This window comes from Capra hircus, chromosome 10 (genome assembly GCF_001704415.2).
Source record: "Capra hircus breed San Clemente chromosome 10, ASM170441v1, whole genome shotgun sequence".
Taxonomy (NCBI): Eukaryota; Metazoa; Chordata; class Mammalia; order Artiodactyla; family Bovidae; genus Capra; species Capra hircus.
This window is the reverse complement of record NC_030817.1, coordinates 20,761,238-20,781,952: the sequence shown is the minus strand read 5'-3', so window position 1 is coordinate 20,781,952 and position 20,715 is coordinate 20,761,238. Positions and strand designations below refer to the sequence as shown.

Genomic DNA, 20,715 nt, shown 5'->3' with positions numbered 1-20,715 from the left:
ATAAGCAACTTGAGGACCAAGAATGAGATTCATTCAACAGAATTTTCTTGAGTACCTGCTGTATGTCAGTACTATTCTGAATGCCCTGCCTGGCATTTTGGAATATTATACACGATTCATTTCTACTCCTGGAAGTAAACATCTCAGACAACCCTGAAACTCTTATATTCTGGTGTGTGTGGGGCTAAACAGCTATTCTCTGTCCTTCCCCACTCACTAACTTGAGGACTGGAATTGGGGGAAATTCTTCTATTTGTGGTCAGGTGGTTGCCTAGAAGAGCAAAATCGGACAATGTAGCACAAGTCCTTTTAAACTCTCCAATTAAAAAAAAATTGCAGTCAGTATTTACTGATCATTTGGACTGAGCACTTTTAGACATCTATTTTGATCCTTTCAGCAGTCTTATGAGAAAGGTTTTATAATCCCTGGGAGAGGCAGCCTTTGGAGTCGGGTGCAGTGACTGTGTTATCTCCTTGGGCATCTGACTTGATCTCTCCGGTTTTAATTTTCATCACAGTCAGGATGATGAGACATACCTTACAGGATTCTAATGAGGGCTCATTGAGGCAATGAAAGTTAAAAACAGGACCCAAAGTAGACACTCAAAAATGGAGGTTGTTTCTTGCAAGATGAGACAGGAGATTCAAAGAAACTGGTAGGTTGCCTGAGATTAAACAGTAGCTCACTCCAAACTAAAAGTCTCAACTCACTGAGCTGACTGAGGACCACTGGGATTGCTGCTGCACAGAAATAAGGGAAGAAACTCTCGCTCTCTCCTCTCCTTCCCGTCTGCCCTCTAAGGGAAGAAACTCTCGCTCTCTCCTCTCCTTCCCGTTCTGCCCTCTGGGTCCTGCCCTCTCCTTCCCGTCTGCCCTCCTGGGACCTGTCCCCATGGAGGCAGGGAAGGAAAGGGACTGCACTCCAGTTGCCTTCTCGGTTGCCCTGGACCGTGGCTGAGTGAGCCTGCCCTATCCACGATCTGCAGATGCAGCTTCGGTCTGATCCCCTGTAGACCCACCAGTCCCCTCACCAGCTGTTCCCTAAGGTGTGTTTCTCTCCTCACAGACACCAATGTGATTCGATATATCCAGCTGACGGAGATGAAGCTCAGCAGATGCTCCCAGAGAGAGAAGGAAGCCATGTAACCAGAACACCTTTCTAGAGCCGTGCCTGGCCCAGGACATCCAAGCACCGCATGGTGGAGAGCCCCTCCCTGGGTTCTGGTCCTCTCTCCTCACTTCCTCCTCCTATTACCCCTCACCTCCGTATCTACTCTCCGTGGGCACAGAAGGAGACCTGCGGATTTGGAATCTGGTGGGTTGCCCTGACAGTGGAGACAGCCTCCTTTCAGTAGGGGCAGCCGCTGAAAGAGCCCTGGCTTTGGCGGGAACAGCCAGAGAGGACTGTCACAGGTTGGCAGTGCCCTTACAGCTCCGACTTGGGCCAGCACTCCTGACAAGAGGCAGAGCCCGGCAGGTGCACCCTCCCAGAGGCGTCAGGCATGGAGCCCACGGGCTGGACCCCTCCACAGCTTCTTCACAGCCTGGAGCATCTCAAGGCAACTGTGATGGATCCAGGAGCCAGACAGACACCAGAAGCATCGGTTAAGCCCACAGAGTCCGAGAATTTGTACACTGGATTTCTGCACACACACACGCGCCCGCTCCCCACCCCCAAGAACCCGCAGCCCCTGCCTCCCTCCCTCCCTCGTGGTCTCGTTCTGTGCTTTCTCCTCTCCCCCTTGGGGATCTGAGACTCCGCCAGGATTCACATGCCATCGAAACCCACTCTCAATGCCCTCTGGTGACCACACATACCATTCCCCCAGACTCCCAGCCAGCAGGCAGCTGTGACTGCAGAAGGTCAGGGTAGAGTGGGCCAAGGACTGACCACATAGGGCTGGGGGGAGGGAGAGGTGACATCTAGGGGACAGAGCATTGTATAGACTGGGAGACTGAACTGTAGACGAAGTTAAGTGTGAATAAAAATAAACGAACAGGCAGCAGTCCCTGTCACTTCTGTTGGAAGCAGCCCACTCCCTCCCTTTTACTCCCTCCCCCAATCCTCAGTCAGAGTTGCTTACAGCCAGGCAGGATGGGGCTTCCCCCAGAGCAATGGGCCGCTTCTCCAGTGGTGCACAATGCTGGCTGCGCCTTTGTGCTTTTAGAGTAGGCTGGGATTATGGAGACCGCCCAGGGACTTGGCTGGGTGGGAACCCTGTAAGACCCTTTTTGATGAAATTATCTGGACTCAATATCTAGCACGTAGAATGTGTTCAACAAATATTTGTTGACTGAGTGAATGATGACTGCAGACTGGTTCTCCTGCCTTAAACTCATTTGATCCCAGCCTCGTCTCCAGATACCTACGCTCTTTTTGCGATGCCATGTAGCTTCAGTCAAATAGGAAACATTTACTGAGGGCTCGTTGTTTGCCTGTCATTGTGCAATATGCCCTGGGACGAAGGATGTAGTCCCGGTCTTCAAGGAGATGGAAGAGTTGAGAGATAGTCATAGGAGATTATTACCAATGACACCTTTAATATTTATGATGCTTTAAGATTTTCAAAGCACTTTCATGTATTTTTTGTGTGATCAGTGAGACAATATTGTACAGAGTAAAATATATACAGATGCAATAATGTTAATAGTGAGCATTTATTAAATGCATTCTCCTCAGATCTTTACATGTATAATCTCATTTCTTTCATGTAATTACCCTACTATTCCCATTTGATGGATAAGGAAGCTGAAAAACAGAAAACTTGTCCAAGGTTGCATGGCCTTAATTGGCATAGCTAGGATTTGAACTGAGTCTGTCTGACTCCAGAGTTTCAGCTGTTAACTATTCTGTAGTTAGTTGCTGCCCTGAAAAGTACTGGATTGGCCAAAGTTTTGTTCAGGATTTTCCATAAGATGTTATGGAATGAAATTTTTGACCAATTCAATATTATATTGGATAGTTGTTATTCTTTAGTCACCAAGTCGTGTTTGATTCTTTTGTGACCCTATGGATTGTAGCCTGCCAGGCTCCCCTGTCCATGGGATTTCCCAGGCAGGAATACAGGAGTGAGTTGCCATTTCCTTCTCCAGGGGATCTTAGCAGGAGAGTGTGTGTGACAAGCCCTGATGATGCCAATGATGGTACATGGGCCACCTTTTGTCATTTAGCCCTAATTGAAAAATGGCCCGTAGCACTTGACTCCCTAGTGGTGGAAAAGACAGCTGAGACCCAGCAGTTCTTTCCGTGTATTGTTCATTCTGCTTGCTGATGGGCCAGTGTGTATCCCAACAACCCACCACGCACTCCTCACTCCCTCCCCAGCTTTGGGAAAGAGTCACAATTATAGGTAGAGAATGAAAGGAAACACAACATTAATTATGGGTTGTTTATTTAATCAGAGGCTCCGGCACTGCAGGATCCGATCACTGCTCAGGGTAGAAGCCAGCAGCACAGGTTATATTCACACAGTTCCTCAAAGGCTTCCAATGGGGTCTGCAAGAAGGTGCTAGAAATATCCAGGGGCTGGCAGCTGCTTGTCGGTAGCTCAGCCTCTGGAGAAGGGAAACGGGGAAAAGCTGTTATTGCTGCCATGTAATCCCCAACCTCAACCATATCCTTCTCTCTCTTCTCTTCCCTCAAAATGGTTTACACGTGACCCCAACTCAAAACCATGCTACCGCACTCACAGTACAGGCAAACGTGCAAACCTCCCCCCTTTCCAAGCCTCCATCCCAGAAAGTTTGTGAATTGGCAGATGGCTCGTTAGGATCTGAAGATGAGGTCAGAGGTGGCCCGCAGAACCAGTTCACATCGGCAGGGTCTCTCTTTGGTCTTCACGCAGTGAGGACGGACTCAGAGGAGCTATTCTCAATGTGGAGCGAGAGGGTCTTGCCTCACCGAGAGTTGGGGCAGGGCTGGACAGATGATGTTAAGATTATTGCCATCCTTCCCAGAACTAGGTGAGGACAACCTTGTGGGACCTCATAGAGCAAGTAACCAGGCCGTCTGCTTGTCTAGTGACGTAGACATGCATGCTGGGAACTCCATTCACTGTGACCCACAGTTCAGTGATCCCAAAGAAGAAGCTGCCTGGGGAGATGTTTGAGGTGGTGGGACTGAATTTTCTGTGCATTTGTCCAGAGACTTCAGACAGCTGGTAAGCAACATGAGGTTTGTTCATCTTCCCAAACCTTCAGCTTCCTTCTCCTCATCCTGCCCCCAAACAGAGACTATCATTTAATACAGGTTTTGTTTGCAAATGTCACTAACTGAGCTGAACTTGGAGTGCTCACTCTGGATTTGACCTGCTTTGTCATCTCCTGCTGGGACTTTGGTGATAGAGACTTTGGAGAAAAAAAATTACACTTTTGTTGTAATTATTATGAGAGCCTCAGATGTGTATGGTAGAAATATTAGGGGAAAAAAAAGACAAATTCTGCCCCATAATCCTACTGCTGGAGACAGATATTGTTATCCTTCTGAATGTTTCTTTTTGGTATAAATGTATACATGCACATCCTTTTTAAACAGAAACTGGATCATACTGTACATACTCCTTAATAACCTACTTTTCAAAATGTGTATTTATATTTTAGAATATGTAATACATACACAGGTACAAAGTTCAAGAAGTATGAAAAGCTCTAGCATCAAAAGTAAATCTCCTTCCCACCCTGTCTGCCAGCCTCTAGTTCTTCAACTACTTCTATCTCCTTGCAGAGACAGTTACGCATTTTCAAATGTCTGTATCTATTGTGTCACAATTGCCAGCATATTGGACACCCTTTCTGCACCTTGTGGTACTTCATTCACAATATCATGAACATAACATGTTTTGTGCATCTCCCAAGCTTTTTCAATAGCATCCTCACTGGGTGAGTGGACCTTCATTTGGTAGCCAATCTTGTAATAGTGACTATTTCATCTGTTCCCAATCTCTACCGTAAATAATGTTGCAACAGACATTCTCGTAGCTAAATTTTGCACATATCTAGGACTATTTCCTTAGGATAAAATCCAAGAAGGAAATTACTTGGCTATCTTTAAGAAATTTGATATACGTTACCAACTGCCCTTCAGAAAGTTTGTACCAAAGTACTCTTCTTTTGCAGGCTTGAGAGTGCCCTGTTCCCTGCACCCTCACTACCAGTGGGTATTATCACTTATCAAATCTTTACCAATTTGATAGGAAAATAATAGTGTATCAACGTTACACGAATTCACACTCCTTTATTAGTGAATAGCATCTTCACGTGCCTATTGGCCATTTGTACTTCTTTATTTGTGATTTTTCTATTTATTTGATATTGGTATGTTTATCTTTATTATCAATATGTACTTTTATTAAGAATATTGTTTTTGGCAAGAAACATTGCCAATATGCTTTCCAAGTGCTTTGCTTTCAAGTTTTGTTTATGGTGCTTTTTGACATACATAAATCTCAATTCTGCAATTAATTTGTTCCTCTGTTGCCAGCTTCTTCTGCCTACTGTTTGTTCACGCTCTCATTTCTATCAGAATGGTCTTTCCAAAGCACAATCTGATTATGTCACTTCAGCTTAAAAATCTTTATTGACTCCTCATCACTTTTAGGACAAAGGCCAAACGCAGCATAAAACACAAGGTCTTTCAAATGATTTCTCACACAGACTCACCTCCTGGTCCTCTTGCCAAAGTTCCCTGCATTCCAGTGCTACATAGCTTCTTGTGATTCCCTGAACCCATTGTTCTCAGGTCTCTTGGCCTTTCCATGCTTTCCAAAGCCATCTAGCTGGCTATGACTCACCCTGCAACTCACTCTGCCTTGTTAATTCCTGTAGGACTTGTCAAGGCTCACTGCTTGCAAGTCTGCTTGACTCCTTAGTCTGCATTCCTAAAAAAACAGGAGCCTACCTCTGCCTAGCATTTGCTACAAATAGGAATTAGAACTTCCTATGTCTGTTTCTCTTGTCCACTACCTGGATGTTCCTCAAGGCGGGTACTATGGTTTATTCATCTTCACAGCTGAATGCATAGCACAATGCCTGGAACATAGTAAATGTTCAGTAAACAATGGGCATTGAACTTGAAATGAATGATGGATTCAGTAGCAAATATCACTTGAAGTAAGTGCAGACTTGGACTGGATCTGTCCTTCTAAGAACTGAAGAAATCTTAAGAGACTTGGTTCAAAAGAGAAGCTACACATTCCAGCGCTATGTGTTCCAAAATATCAGAATCACTTGAAGGAGCTGTTTTAAAATACATCATCTCAGTCTCAGCCTTAGATCCACTGAATCATGGAGATGATGCTCAAGATACAAAAGTTTTTTAACATCCTAAAGAGTTTCTGCTGACCAGCCAAGTAAAGGAGCCAGGGCCGAAATAGACCAGCAGAAAATCAGAACACGCAGCTCCACTCTATCAAATCATGTGATCTTTCAGCATGGATGTCTTTTGGCAGAGATAGGTGGAGCTTTGTTTCAACACCAGTTTGGTGTCTACTAGCTGTGTGACTTTGGGGCAGTTACTTGACTTTTCTGATCCTCATTTTCCTGACCTTTACAGGGGATACTGTCTTATCCTTTGAAAGGCTGTTGGGAGGATTAAGAAATACCTGTCTTCTAGGTCAGTACTTGGCACAGAGTAAACATGAAATAAACAATAGTATCCTCCCCCTCCCCAGCCTCAGCTTCCTCATTTATGTTTTCTTCCTAGCTTTATGCTCAGTCCTGTCTGACCCTTTGCGATCCCATAGACAGTAGCCCGCCAGGCTCCTCTGTCCATGAAATTCTCCAGGCAGGAATACTGGAGTGGGTTGCCACTCTTTTCTCCAGGGGATCTTCCCCACCCAGGGATCAAAAGCAAGTCTCCTGCATTTTAGGCAGATTCTTCAACGTCTGAGCCACCAGGGAAGTCCTCCTCATTTACAGTGTGGCTACTAATACCTGTATGTTTAGCTTGGGTATTTTCCCAGACTGAATTCTAGAAGAAAAGAGACTTTCTCAACAGTCCCGTGGGTTACTCTCTGATCAAATAGAACAGCTACTTGGGGGTTAGGGGAGCAGAGGAAGCCCCATCCTCCATCACACGCCTTCTCCAAGCATATCAGACTCCACAGCAATCGGTTGGAGTAATTCTGATGGCTTTCAGAACCCAGTGTTTCCTAGTCACATCCAAAGATCAACATAGTTTTCTTGCTGCAGTTGCTCCCAGAGGCTGGCAGCTTCTAGGCTGCAAGGAGAAGGCTATTGTCAGGAAAGAGGATAACCGCTGCCCACTCTCCTTCCAGTGCCCTGGTCACATGCCTCAGAACAGGAAAGACAAAGCTGGCCGCGAGGCCAAAATAGCTGATCTGCAGCTGCTTAGATTAAGATGCCCCTGCTGCCCACTCCCACTGCCTACACTTGCTCTCCCCACCAGCCCAGGGCAGGCAGCACAGACTGGGAAAATGCATTCAGTCCATCAGGCATGACAGAGTTCAAATTACCAAGTCAGCATGAAAAGTCTCCCTCTAAATGGACTGAAATTGGATTCTATTAAAAACCACATTCAGCGAGGCCCTTGGCTATTAATATTTGCTAAGACACAGAGAAGGGGGAGAAGGTAGAGGCCCCTGCAAAAGGTTGGGAATCTCAGCTGTTCTGTTGAATTGCTTGTCTGGAAAAAAGCCAGCAATTGAAAGCCAGATTTGCCCTGTCTTCAACATCTCACAGAATCTTAGAGCTGGAAAGAATGTTAAAGTTTGATCATTCAAACTCTCATCTTATAGATGAGGGATCAAGTCCTGAGACGATAAGTGACTTCTTCAAGGTCACATAACTAGTAAGGAACAAAGCCAGAACTAGAACTCACATCAGTTTTCTAACAACAAATTTATATTCTGTCCACTGAATCAACATACATTTACAAAGCATCTTTCTTCTTTGAATGTAATGCTGTGATGTTACTCTCTTCTAAAGAAAGAAGGAAAATAATACTCATGCAATCATCCTCTCGCTCAGAACTTATCATTCCCATCACTCTAGTATAGGTGGTTAACAAGGTATTGTCTCTGCTTGTGAAACTCAGTCTATAGGGAAGAAGGAAAAATAAACAGGCAACTTCAAAACTGTGTAATAAATGTTATAGAAACACCAAGAGAAGAGGCATCTATAGCAATCCTGGAGGATCAAGGAATATTTTCCCAAGGGAGTGCCAATTGGAGGGGCAGAAATGGTGAGAGAGGAGTCAACTTCAGACCAGGGTCAGTGGCAAAGCTCTGTTACTCCTTTTCCTGGGTACAATATGAAAAGATTTGGGGCTGCCATTATGAGCTGTCTTTCTCTACCCTTTCTCTGGGTTTCATGCCTCGGTTCAGGTAATGTCACTATACTGCCCGTATAGGCTCAGGGGCCGAGAAGCCACAGAAAACTCTGCAGACTCTTTATGATTAAACCCCCTCTGTGCAGAGTAGGGACAGGTACACCAGTTATCTCTGAGCTCAATCAATCAGAAGCTCTTCAAGACTTGTGATTTCCACAGTAGGTGAAAATTCTACACTAGGTTTCATGAATGCAGCCCCAGAGGCATCATGTCATGCGGACCTTTGATATATTCCATAGTTTTTTTCCCCCCCTCTGTTCTCAGGCTCTTTATTCTAGAACAGCATTGTCCATAAGAAATAGAATGTGGGCCACCTGCATAATTTTACATTTTCTAATAGCCTTAAAAAGGTAAAAATAAAAAGAGAAAATGACTTTATCTTCATGTATTTATGGGTTAATAAAAGTCAGAATCCTGTCTGGATATCGTAATCACCCAGTCAACATTTAGAAAATACAGACGGTGGGGTCCTGGAAACAGCATTTTTAAGAAGCTGAAATTCTGGCAAGAGAAGGGGACGACAGAGGACAAGATGGTTGATGGCATCACTGACTCAATGGACATGAGTTTGAGCAAACTCCAAGAGATGATGAAAGACAGGGGTGTCTGGCTTGCTGCAGTCTGTGGGGTCACAAAGAATCAGACACGACTGAGTGAGCAAAAACAAGAAAATTCTGGTAGTGGTTCATAGAGTCATATTTGGGAATTGCTGAACTATTGAAAGGGCTTCCCTGAAAGGTTTCTGACAGTTCTAATAGTCTATAAATATGTAGTAAAAAAGCTAGCTAACACAAACAGAATCCATTCTTTCTGGTCCATGTATTTGTTTCATTAATTTGCATGAATCAGTATACATACTGGGGACTTCCTTGGTAGCTCAGTGGTAAAGAATTCTTCTGCCAATGCAGGAGACACAGGTTTGATCCCTGGTCTGGGAAGATCCCACACGCCACAGGGCAACTAAGCCCGTGCACCACATCTGCTGAGCCCACGTGCTGCAACTACTGAGCCCATGCACTCTAGGGCCCATGCTCTGCAACAAGAGAAGCCATCACATCACCACTAGAGAGCAGCTCCTTCTTGCCACAGCTAGGCAAAAACCCACGCAGCCACGAAGACCCAGCACAGCCATGAACAGTCAAATATGCATATCAGTCAAAAGTGAGAAAGCTTTCCTTTTTCAGAGCTCTAGAGAAGATGGAGGGATAGACATAAAGACAGTGGCGATGGAGTGTCTGACCATCAGGCATGGTTACAAGTTCATGGTAGACTGATATTTGATGGAAACTTCCATGACAAGGAAATGAAGAGATTAAAAAGGTATGCCAGGGGAGTTCCCTAGTGGCCCAGTGGTTAGAATTCCAGGCTTTCATTGCCATGGCCCAGGTTCAATCTCTGGTCAGGGAAACATAATTTAGTATAAGCAAGGTACTGACATTCCATCCCCAGTGGATCCACCTGAAACCTTTGAGCATGCATGAGGTTACTTGGGCCTCTTAGGTACCATCAGAGCCATGACTGGACTTGTAGAAGAGCTGAATTCTTTCACTTCTTCCATTCTCCTTCTGCTCGCAGCCACAGCTACCTTTAAGCCACTACGCCCTACTTTCCTAGCCCGGGTCTAATCTTAGACCTGCCCAGGTTTGCACCAGCCTCTAGTTAAAAGAAACCAAGGTCTTAACTGAAGTGTGTTCTGAGATCCAGAAAAACGAAGGGTAAAACAGAAGAGGAAAGGGAGCTGAGAGAAACGAAAACTCTTTTTGTCAATCAGGTTGCTCATTTCGCAGTTGAGAGACTGAGGCACAGAGCACCGATGAAACCAGGAATGTTGCTAGCCTGGTCTTCATTTCCGGGATTCGCTGCACAGAGACCTCCGAGTCTCTCTTTAGGACTGCTGGAAGTGGCTTCCATTGGTTTCCTGCGTCTGTTGGCAGGTACCAATAAGAAAATTTTGAATAAGACTATGAATAGAAGGTATGCATTAAGAAACGTCTAGTGAATCCACTGATAGTAGAATTATGTCTGGTGATTAAAAAAAAAAAAAACTCATACTAAATGTTGCTGATGTTAAACTGTGTCTATATGCCAAAGCCAGGAATGTTTGATACGGCAAAGGCATATTGGTGATGTGGTTCCCTTTCGCTGCTCATTTCTATACAAGAACTTTATTTGAAGATGAGTCCACTAAAGTATAAAGTTAATTTCAATGTAGCATATAATCTAGTTCTTAGCATCAGCTGATGGCATTATATCCTGGCATAGAGTTTAAAAATCCCAGCAGTTCACACATCCCCCATGGAGAGTCAGGGACCTAGACAGGTGAACAGCAGTGCTTCTCAAGCTTTTCTGTGCCCAAGAATCACCTGGAGATATTGTTACAATACAGACAAATTACTGAATGGGAGAAAATAGTTGCAAGTGGTACGACTGATAGGGGGTAATATCTAAAATTTATAAGCAGCTTATACAACTCAATATCAGAAAGAAAACAAAGAACACAATTTTTTCAATGGGCAGAAGACTTGGACAGATTTTTTTTTTCCACAGAAGACATACAGATGGCCAACATGCACGTGAAAAGATGCTCAGTATCGCTAATCATCAGAGAAATGCAAATCAAAATCACAATGATGGTTAAAAGTCTGGCTTAACCTTTGAGCATTATCAACACTAGAGAAGTTGGCCAGATTGAGGTCTGAGATCCCTAGCCTCTTCTTCCTGACCCTGTCTGCTGGCCTCCACAGGACCATCTTACAGCCCCCTCCTCCTTCTCACTTCAAGAGCTTCTGTATTCCTGTGTTCTCTACTCTCTCCACATCAAAGGTGGCTTTTAGAAGAAGATCTGAAAATATTTCTCAGTGTCTCCACCTGTATGAGTTTTTTGAGGAAGTTTGCATTTTAAGCCTTACCACTTAATCAAGAGGGAAAAGTTTAGGAGAGCTTAGGTCCCAAGGATAAATGGCAGTTGATTAGGCTCAAGCTGGAGAGGGAAGTGGGGGAAGAAAGGGCATTCTAGACAGGAGGACCATGCTTACATATCCTAGTCACTCAATAAATGTTTGTTCACAAAGCGCTAAAGAAGAAAAGTGTGTTTAGTCCACTGGGACCAGAGAGGGATCTCTCTGAAAAAAATCTAGCCTCCTTTCCTGAACCTTTATCCAACTCTAAGTGTGTTTAGTCCACTGGGACCAGAGAGGGATCTCTCCGAAAAAAATCTAACCTCCTTTCCTGAACCTTTGTCCAACTCTAAGAGAAGAGAGTTGGACAAAATATGCTTCATACATGTTGTTTTCCCCTCTCTATTGGCCATGTAGGTTGATTTTTCCTTTAATTCAGTATTTTAAAAGTAAAAATAACCATTCCACCAGGTACGACTTAAACAAGAGGAAATATCTTGCTTTCAACCAAAGGTATTTGTTAGAATGGGACAGGTTGGAGTTGCCTGCTTTTTACCCTCTCAGTAGCTCCCTTAGTTATTCAGGCCTCTACATAGTTTCTCCTTCTAGAAGCATGGTAAAATCCTTTGGAATCTGGCTTCTGACCTTTGGAGTCTTGTCAGGAATAGGAACTAGAACCTAGAGCTTTGCTGGGAAGACCACAGTTCAACCCAGGGCATGATCGGGCAGCTCCGCCCATTCTCTTTGTGTGGTTCATTTCTCTGACCCTCACTCTCCAACCCCTTGGCTTGCCTGAGTTGTGGGGCCCTGTGACTGCTCTTCTAAGAGAGAAGCAAGCAAGAAGACAGCAGCAAAAGCAGCTTTGGGGTAAATTTCAAGCAGCTGGGGGGTTCTGCAATTGGTTGATGCTAGTACACAAGGGAATGGAAGTGTATTAGACCAGACTAGAATAGAAGATTGGAGAAGGTAATGGCACCCCACTCCAGTACTCTTGCCTGGGAAATCCCATGGATGGAGGAGCCTGGTAGGAGCCTGGGGTCTCAAAGAGTTGGATACGACTGAGCGACTTCACTTTCACTTTTCACTTTCATGCCTTGGAGAAGGAAATGGCAACCCACTCCAGTATTCTTACCTGGAGAATCCCAGGGACAGGGGAGCCTGGTGGGCTGCCATCTATGGGGTTGCACAGAGTCGGACACAACTGATGCAACTTAGCAGCAGTAGAATGGAAGATAGAAGTGTGAGGAATGGGCACTTGGGGACAAAAGGGGATCGTATGTATGAGTCAGGGAACAAGGATCCAAACAGTCAGTTTCTTCTCATCTGCAGAAACAATGGGGATTGTCCTTGGGTTGAGAGCCAGGGACACTTGGCTGATAAAGGCCTACTTATAAGAACACAGAGCAAGCTGAATGACACAGACATTTAGAAGAAAAATTCTGAGCTTTTATATTGTGAAGTGTGGGATAAGAGATGTTAACCAGTAGAACATCTTACTAGTTATACCAAGAAAGACTCTCATCCACAGAATGCTTGGGCAACTTAGAAAAGAACTAGTTTATTCTATGAACAGCCAGGTTGAATTTTTTAAGTCATTTCTGGCTGTTCAGTGAAGCTGATCGTCTAGTTGTCAGTCTCCAGGTTTCTGTCCCCATGTGTCTTGCTCTCTTTTGCATCCTTGATGACAGGCATATAGTAAGTAGTGTGGGTGATCCACCAGCCTTCCAGCAATTAATAGTCAGGGGAAAGAGTTCATAATAAAGATCAAGAGCAACAAAAAAGTTGAATAGCTAGAAATACTTCTGCACCACCTACTCCTGCACAAAACTTAAGGCAAGGGAAAGGACTTCCCTGGTCATCCAGTGGGTAAGAATCTGCCTTGCAATGCAGGAGACATAAGTTTGATCCCTGGTCAGGGAAATAAGATTCCACATGCCTTGGAGCGACTAACCCCAGGTGCTACAACTACTGAGCCCGGGAACTATAACTAGAGAGTCCCTGCCCCTCAGTGAAAGATTCCACATGACGCAACAAAGATCTTGCCTGCCACAACTAAGACCCTATGCAGCCTAATTAATTAATTAAAATATGAGATAGTACATACATTTTTTTAAAAAAAAGACAAAGGAAAACCTAGGCCCTAAAGTTGCTCTAATGGAAAGGTGGTCTTCCCTCAGCCTCTCCTGCTGTCATGTTGCATTTCACCCATGTCATCACCTAGTCTTACAGCCTTTGCCCCCCACAGCAAGAGGCTTTGATTAACCAGTTGAGTCACTTAATCTCATTTGGGAAAAACCAACTCTACAGTCTGTGACTCCTCCTCCGATAACCCCTACAGAGTCACCAGCAAACCAGTCATTGCTATAGCCCTGGAGCTGACAGAGGAATTTCATCTGCCTTTTGAAACACAATTCATATGAGACATGAGGATAAAGACAACTGGCAATGAGAAATCAAAACTCTGCAAGCGTCACCTGCTCTCATCCCTCCTTTCTGCTGACTTACTCCTTCTTGTCTCAAAGATGAGCATCTTCCACTCAGGCTGCTGAGCGAGGCCCGTTGACAGGGCAATGAGCTTTCCCAAGCCTTAGCCTGGTAATCTAGCTTGAAGGCGTCCTCTGTCATCAGGCCATTTTGGAAAAATGTAATTCACCGAGTTCTGATTTGTAGGAGGCTAAATCTTAAAAGAATGAGCACTCTGAAGAAACCATAGGCAGAGAAATAACTATGTCAGATAATGAAATGCTTTTATTGCATAAACTTCACAGGCCTCTAGAGCTTAAAAGGAGCTCATCTAATTGAACCTTTTATAAAGAGAGGGAGGCTCATGGTGACAGGGCTGGGACTCAAATTCATTTCTTTCAGAGTCCAAGCTCCATACTTCTTAGTGACCCTGGGCCTTCCATGCACTTCTAGGTTGGCAACTTGTTTCCTAGGGTAGGAATTCCATCCTGGAACCCCTCAATTTTTACCTCAAACCTAAGAAAAGAAGGAAGAAGTGACTTTGGGGATTCACTGTTAGGCCACTGAGTTGAAAGAGAGCTGTCACTATAATAAAAAAATCCCTCAAGCCTCCTCGTCTGGGGGCTCAGCTTCAGAGCTTCCCAACCCCAGAAGCCATGGCTATGACCTTAGAGGTCTTAGCAGTTCTCTATGTCTTAGGTCACCATGGAAAGGGGGTGACCCCTGAGCATTTGATGGAGACAGGCATGGGAAGGATTGAATGGCAAGAAAGACCACGCACCAAGTTACTGTTGGCTTGGAATTAGAATTTATGTCACTGCTAACAGATCACAGCAGTAGTTAAGCTGAACGAGTCTCATCAGTTCTATTTTCAAAATCTGACTGCCTCTTTCCACTTCTACTAGTAACACTCTGGTCCAAGACATGATCTCTACCCTCTTAGCAACACTAACTAGATCCATTACCCCTGTGCTTGACTTCCTCAGTGTGTTCCAAAGTGATTCTGTTAAAACTTGATTCCAATCAGGTAACTCCTCTGCTCAAAACCTTCCATGGCTTCCCTCTCACTCAGAGTAAAAGCTGAACTATCAACCATTTACTATGAACAACAAGATCTGACAGGATCTGGATCTATAGCCTCTGACTTCATCACCTGTCTGCATCTCCAGCGACACTCGTCTCCCTATGACTCATCGCTGGTTCCCACCTCAGGGCTTTTGCATTGACTGTTTCCTCTATCTAGAATTCTCTCTGAACCCCCCTTCCCTGCCCTCATGCAATAACGTGACTAGCTCTATCACTTCTTTCAAGGTCTTTACTCAGAAGACACCTTCTTAATAAGGCCCTTCCTGACTACCCCCTTTTAAATCTTAACACTGGTCCCAGAAGGTGATATTTCCTACATCTCTTCCCCGTTTTACTTCTTCTCCTTTGCACCTGCCAGTGACGTATTACAGAGAAGGCGATGGCACCCCACTCCAGTACTCTTGCCTGGAAAATCCCATGGACGGAGGAGCCTGGTGGGCTGCAGTCCATGGGGTCGCGAAGAGTCAGACAGGACTAAGCAACTTCCCTTTCACTTTCCACTTTCATGCATTGGAGAAGGAAATGGCAACCCACTCCAGTGTTCTTGCCTGGAGAAGCCCAGGGACGGGGAAGCCTGGTGGGCTGCCATCTATGGGGTAGCACAGAGTCGGACACGATTGAAGTGACTTAGCAGCAGTGGTGACATATTACATATTTTACTTATCTTTCTTTGATCAGTTTTTATTAAAATTTTTTTTGCTTATGGCACGCAGGATCTTAGTTCCCTGGCCACAGACTGAACCCGTGTGCCCTGCAGTGGAAGCGCGGAGTCCCAACCACAGGACCATCGGGGTTAATTTATCTTACTTAATGGTCTTCCTCTCCCACTGGAATACAAATACCATGAGGGTCCCTGTTGCTTCTCCAGCAACCAGAATGGTATTTGGCACAGAGTTGGCATTCAATTAACATCAGTTACTTTCTGAAAGGCTAGCGGATCACCCACACTACTGCATGCTTATCATCAAGCATGCGAAGTGAGAAAGATGCATGGTCTCTGCTCTTGAAAACCTTGCGTCTGATGAGGGACAGAAACATGAAGACTGATATCTAGATGATCAGCTTCGCTGAAAGCCAGAGATGACTTTTTTAAACTGGAGAGAACAGCACTGAAACATGTGTATTACCTTGTGTGAAACAGATCACCAATCCAGGTTTGATGCATGAGACAGGGTGCTCAGGGCTGGAGCACTGCAATGACCCTGAGGGATGGGATGGGGAGGGAGCTGGGAGGGGGTTTCAGGATGGGGAACACATGTATGCCCATGGCTGATTCATGTGAATGTATGGCAAAAACCATTCAGTTCAGTTCAGTTCAGTCACTCAGTTGTGTTCGGCTCTTTGCGACCCCACGAATCACAGCACGCCAGGGTTCCCTGTCCATCACCAACTCCCGGAGTCCACCCAAACACATGTCCATTGAATCAGAGATGCCATCCAGCCATCTCATCCTCTGTCTCCCCTTCTCCTGCTGCCCCCAATCCCTCCCAGCATCAGAGTCTTTTCCAATGAGTCAACTCTTTGCATGAGGTAGCCAAAATATTGGAGTTTCAGCCTCAGCATCAGTCCTTGCAATAAACACCCAGGACTGGTCTCCTTTAGGATGGACTGGTTGGATCTCCTTGCAGTCCAAGGGAAAAGGGTCTTCTCCAGCACCACAGTTCAAAAGCATCAATCTTCGGCGCTCAGCTTTCTTCACAGTCCAACTCTCACATCCATACATGACTATTGGAAAAACCATAGCCTTGACTAGATGGACCTTTGTTGGCAAAGTAATGTCTCTGCTGTTGAATATGCTGTCTAGGTTGGTCATAACTTGTCTTCCAAGGAGTAAGCGTCTTTTAATTTCATGGCTGCAGTCACCATCTGCAGTGATTTTGGAGCCCCAAAAAATAAAGTCTGACATTGTTGCCACTGTTTCCCCATCTATTTGCCATGAACGGTTGGGACCAAATGCCGTGATCTTCATTTTCTGAATGTTGAGCTTTAAGCCAACTTTTTCACTCTCCTCTTTCACTTTCATCAAGAGGCTTTTTAGTTCCTCTTCACTTTCTGCCATAAGGGTGGTGTCATCTGCATATCTGAGGTTATTGATATTTCTCCTGGCAATCTTGATTCCAGCTTCTGCTTCTTCCAGCCCAGCGTTTCTCATGATGCACTCTGCATATAAGTTAAATAAGCAGGGTGACAATATACAGCCTTGATGTACTCCTTTTCCTATTTGGAACCAGTTTGTTGTTCCATGTCCAGTTCTAACTGTTGCTTCCTGACCTGCATATAGGTTTCTCAAGAGGCAGGTCAGGTGGTCTGGTATTCCCATCTCTTTCAGAATTTTCCACAGTTTTTTGTGATCCACACAGTCAAAGGCTTTGGCATAGTCAATAAAGCAGAAATAGATGTTTTTCTCGAACTCTCTTGCTTTTTCCATGATCCAGCAGATGTTGGCAATTTGATCTCTGGTTCCTCTGCCTTTTCTAAAACCAGCTTGAACATCAGGAATTTCATGGTTTACGTATTGCTAAAGCCTGGCTTGGAGAATTTTGAGCGTTACTTTACTAGCGTGTGAGATGAGTGCAATTGTGCGGTAGTTTGAGCATTCTTTGGCATTGCCTTTCTTTGGGACTGGAATGAAAACTGACCTTTTCCAGTCTTGTGGCCACTGCTGAGTTTTCCAAATTTGCTGGCATATTGAGTGTAGCACTTTCACAGCATCATCTTTCAGGATTTGAAATAGCTCAACTGGAATTCCATCACCTCCACTAGATTTGTTCATAGTGATGCTTTCTAAGGCCCACTTGACTTCACATTCCAGGATGTCTGGCTCTAGGTGAGTGATCACACCATCATCATTACCTGGGTTGTGAAGATCTTTTTTGTACAGTTCTTCTGTGTATTCTTGCCACATCTTCTTAATATCTTCTGCTTCTGTTAGGTTCATACCATTTCTGTCCTTTATCGAGCCCATCTTTGCATGAAATGTTCCCTTGGTATCTCTAATTTTCTTGAAGAGATCTCTAGTCTTTCCCATTCTGTTATTTGCCTCTATTTCTTTGCATTGGTCACTGAGGAAGGCTTTCTTATTTCTTCTTGCTATTCTTTGGAACTCTGCATTCAGATGCTTATATCTTTCCTTTTGTCCTTTGCTTTTTGCTTCTCTTCTTTTCACAGCTATTTGTAAGGCCTCCTCAGACAGCCATTTTGCTTTTCTGCATTTCTTTTCCATGGGGATGGTCTTGATCCTTGTCTCCTGTACAATGCCACAAACCTCTGTCCATAGTTCATCAGGCACTCTATTAGATCTAGTCCTTTAAATCTATTTCTCAATTCCACTGTATAATCATAAAGGATTTGTTTTAGGTCATACCTGAATGGCCTAGTCGTTTTCCCTACTTTCTTCAATTTGAATCTCAATTTGGCAATAAGGAGTTCATGATCTGAGCCATAGTCAGCTCCTGGTCTTGCTTTTGCTGACTGTATAGAGCTTCTTCATCTTAGGCTGCAAAGAATATAATCAATCTGATTTCAGTGTTGACCATCTGGTGATGTCCATGTGTAGAGTCTTCTCTTGTGTTGTTGGAAGAGGGTGTTTGCTATGACCAGTGCGTTCTCTTGGCAAAACTCTATTAGTCTTTGCCCTGCTTCATTCTGTATTCCAAGGGCAAATTTGCCTGTTACTCCAGGTGTTTCTTGACTTCCTACTTTTGCATTCCAGTCCCCTATAATGAAAAGGACATCTTTTTTGGGTGTTAGTTCTAAAAGGTCTTGTAGGTCTTCATAGAACCATTCAGCTTCAGCTTCTTCAGCGTTACTGGTTGGGGCATAGACTTGGATCACTCTGATATTGAATGGTTTGCCTTGGAAATGAACAGAGATCATTCTGTCGTTTTTGAGATTGCATCCAAGTACTGCATTTTGTACTCTTTTGTTGACCATGATGCCTACTCCATTTCTTCTGAGGGATTCTTGCCCGCAGTAGTAGATATAATGGTCATCTGAGTTAAATTCACCCATTCCAGTCCGTTTAAGTTCGCTGATTCCTAGAATGTCTATGTTCATCCTTGCCATCTCCTGTTTGATCACTTGCAATTTGCCTTGATTCATGGACCTGACATTCCAGGTTCCTATGCAATATTGCTCTTTACAGCATCGGACCTTGCTTATATCACCAGTCACATCCACAACTGGGTATTGTTTTTGCTTTGGCTCCATCCCTTCATTCTTTCTGGAGTTATTTCTCCACTGATCTCTAGTAGCATATTGGGCACCTACCAACCTGGGGAGTTCCTCTTTCGGTATCCTATCATTTTGCCTTTTCACACTGTTCATGGGGTTCTCAAGGCAAGAATAGTGAAGTGTTTTGCCATTCCCTTCTCCAGTGGACCACATTCTGTCAGACCACCACAATATTGTAATTAGCCTCCAAATAAAATTAATTAATTAATTTAAAAAAATTGAACCCGGCTCTTCAGGAATAGACTAGTTCTTCCCCAGGTCTCTGACCAAACTTTCTGTGGATGAATGAAGCAAAGGGTTGTTTGTTTGCCTATGACATGGCATCTCTGACCTGCCTTCCAGCTGGGAATGAGCAGTCAGGCCTCCTGAAATAACAATATTTGAGCATCGCCATCTCTGACTGTTTCCAACTCTGTCTCTCTCAATACGCAGTGAATAAAGACATATGCCTCATATCCCCATACTCCGTCCTTTAGCCTGATCCTCCTTTCCTACTCAGGCCCGTCCAACTCAGAGATCTTCCTGTCAAGTCCAGTGAATTTCAACTTGGTTAAGAGCAGTTGTTTAAAGGGCAGCCTTTACTATGTCAGCCACAATGATAAGCACTTTACAAACAGTACTTCATTTCATCATCACAAGGTAGGTAATATCATTCCCATTTTTCTATGATAAAACCAAAGCTTAGAGACTGCCCTGAACACCCAACTCAGTGATTTCTCACCTCTTTCTCTTCTCCGAGATCCTGCCATCTACCCACAGAGGTGGGTCCTTGCTGACATGCTGATACTAAGCATGCACACACTCCCCAGGCCAGGGCAGAAACTTGACCCCACTGCGGCAGGGTCAGTTTCTTTTTCCCAGAAATATAGATGTGGATATAGTGGCATTACTATAAGGTCCTTCCTAAAGGGAGGACTGGAACATCAGGTGTGGTCCTGGGTACCATGGAGTCCAAGCAAGAAAAAAGTAAGAATCAGATGTGCTGAAAATCAGATGGGCAGAGCACAACTATGGGGAAGGAAGAGGAGGAAGAAAGAGGTCACACCATGGTCCACAGTGGCTTTTCCCGGCCTCCCAGGTTTTCTGAGACTGTCTTTTACTCTTCCAACTAAGTGCTCTATTCTGATCGAGATAAACTGAATGGTTTTCAATTATTTGTAACCAAAGGGGCTTGACTCAGAGAAGTTAAGTAACTTACCTAATATCACGTGGCCCCAGAAGGATGAAGCTGAACCTCCAAAGCTCATGCATGTCTGTAAATGCCAAACCACTTGGATTTTGTCTTCTCCCAGAGGCAGGCAGGGCAGCCTATAGGGCAGTCCCTACCTGGTCACACATGTCTCCTTGTCCCTCCTTTCACACCCAACATATTTTCCCAAGGAAAACTGAGATCACTCCAGGGCAGACTCAAATAGAGAAAGAAGTTAATGATGAGAATGTGGGACTTCCCAGGCAGTCCAGCAGTTAGGAATCTGCCTGGCAATACAGGGGACATGGGTTTGGTCTGGGAACTAAGATCCCACTAGATCTCAGGGCAACCAAGCCTGTGTACCGCAACTACTGAGTCCGTGTTCTCTAGAGCCCACATGTTTTAGAGCCTGTGCTTCGCAACAAGGAAAGCCACTGCAATTAGAGGCCTGAACACTGCAACTAGAGAATAGACCCCACTCACTAGAGAAAGCCCACATG

At 44.5% G+C, this 20,715-nt stretch overlaps 1 long non-coding RNA gene across 2 annotated transcripts in view; it reads left to right on the top strand.

The window, feature by feature from the left end:
• The window catches only part of TTC9, an 81,901-nt gene that overhangs the window by 29,886 nt on the left and 31,300 nt on the right, over positions 1–20,715 (top strand). The window contains exon 3 of one of the 2 annotated variants that reach the window (XR_001918647.1): positions 1,067–5,460. The exons of the other annotated variant lie outside the window; for it this stretch is intronic. This is a non-coding gene — a long non-coding RNA (tetratricopeptide repeat domain 9). Of the gene's footprint in view, positions 1–1,066; positions 5,461–20,715 lie in introns of those variants that run through there. 2 annotated transcript variants of the gene reach the window in all.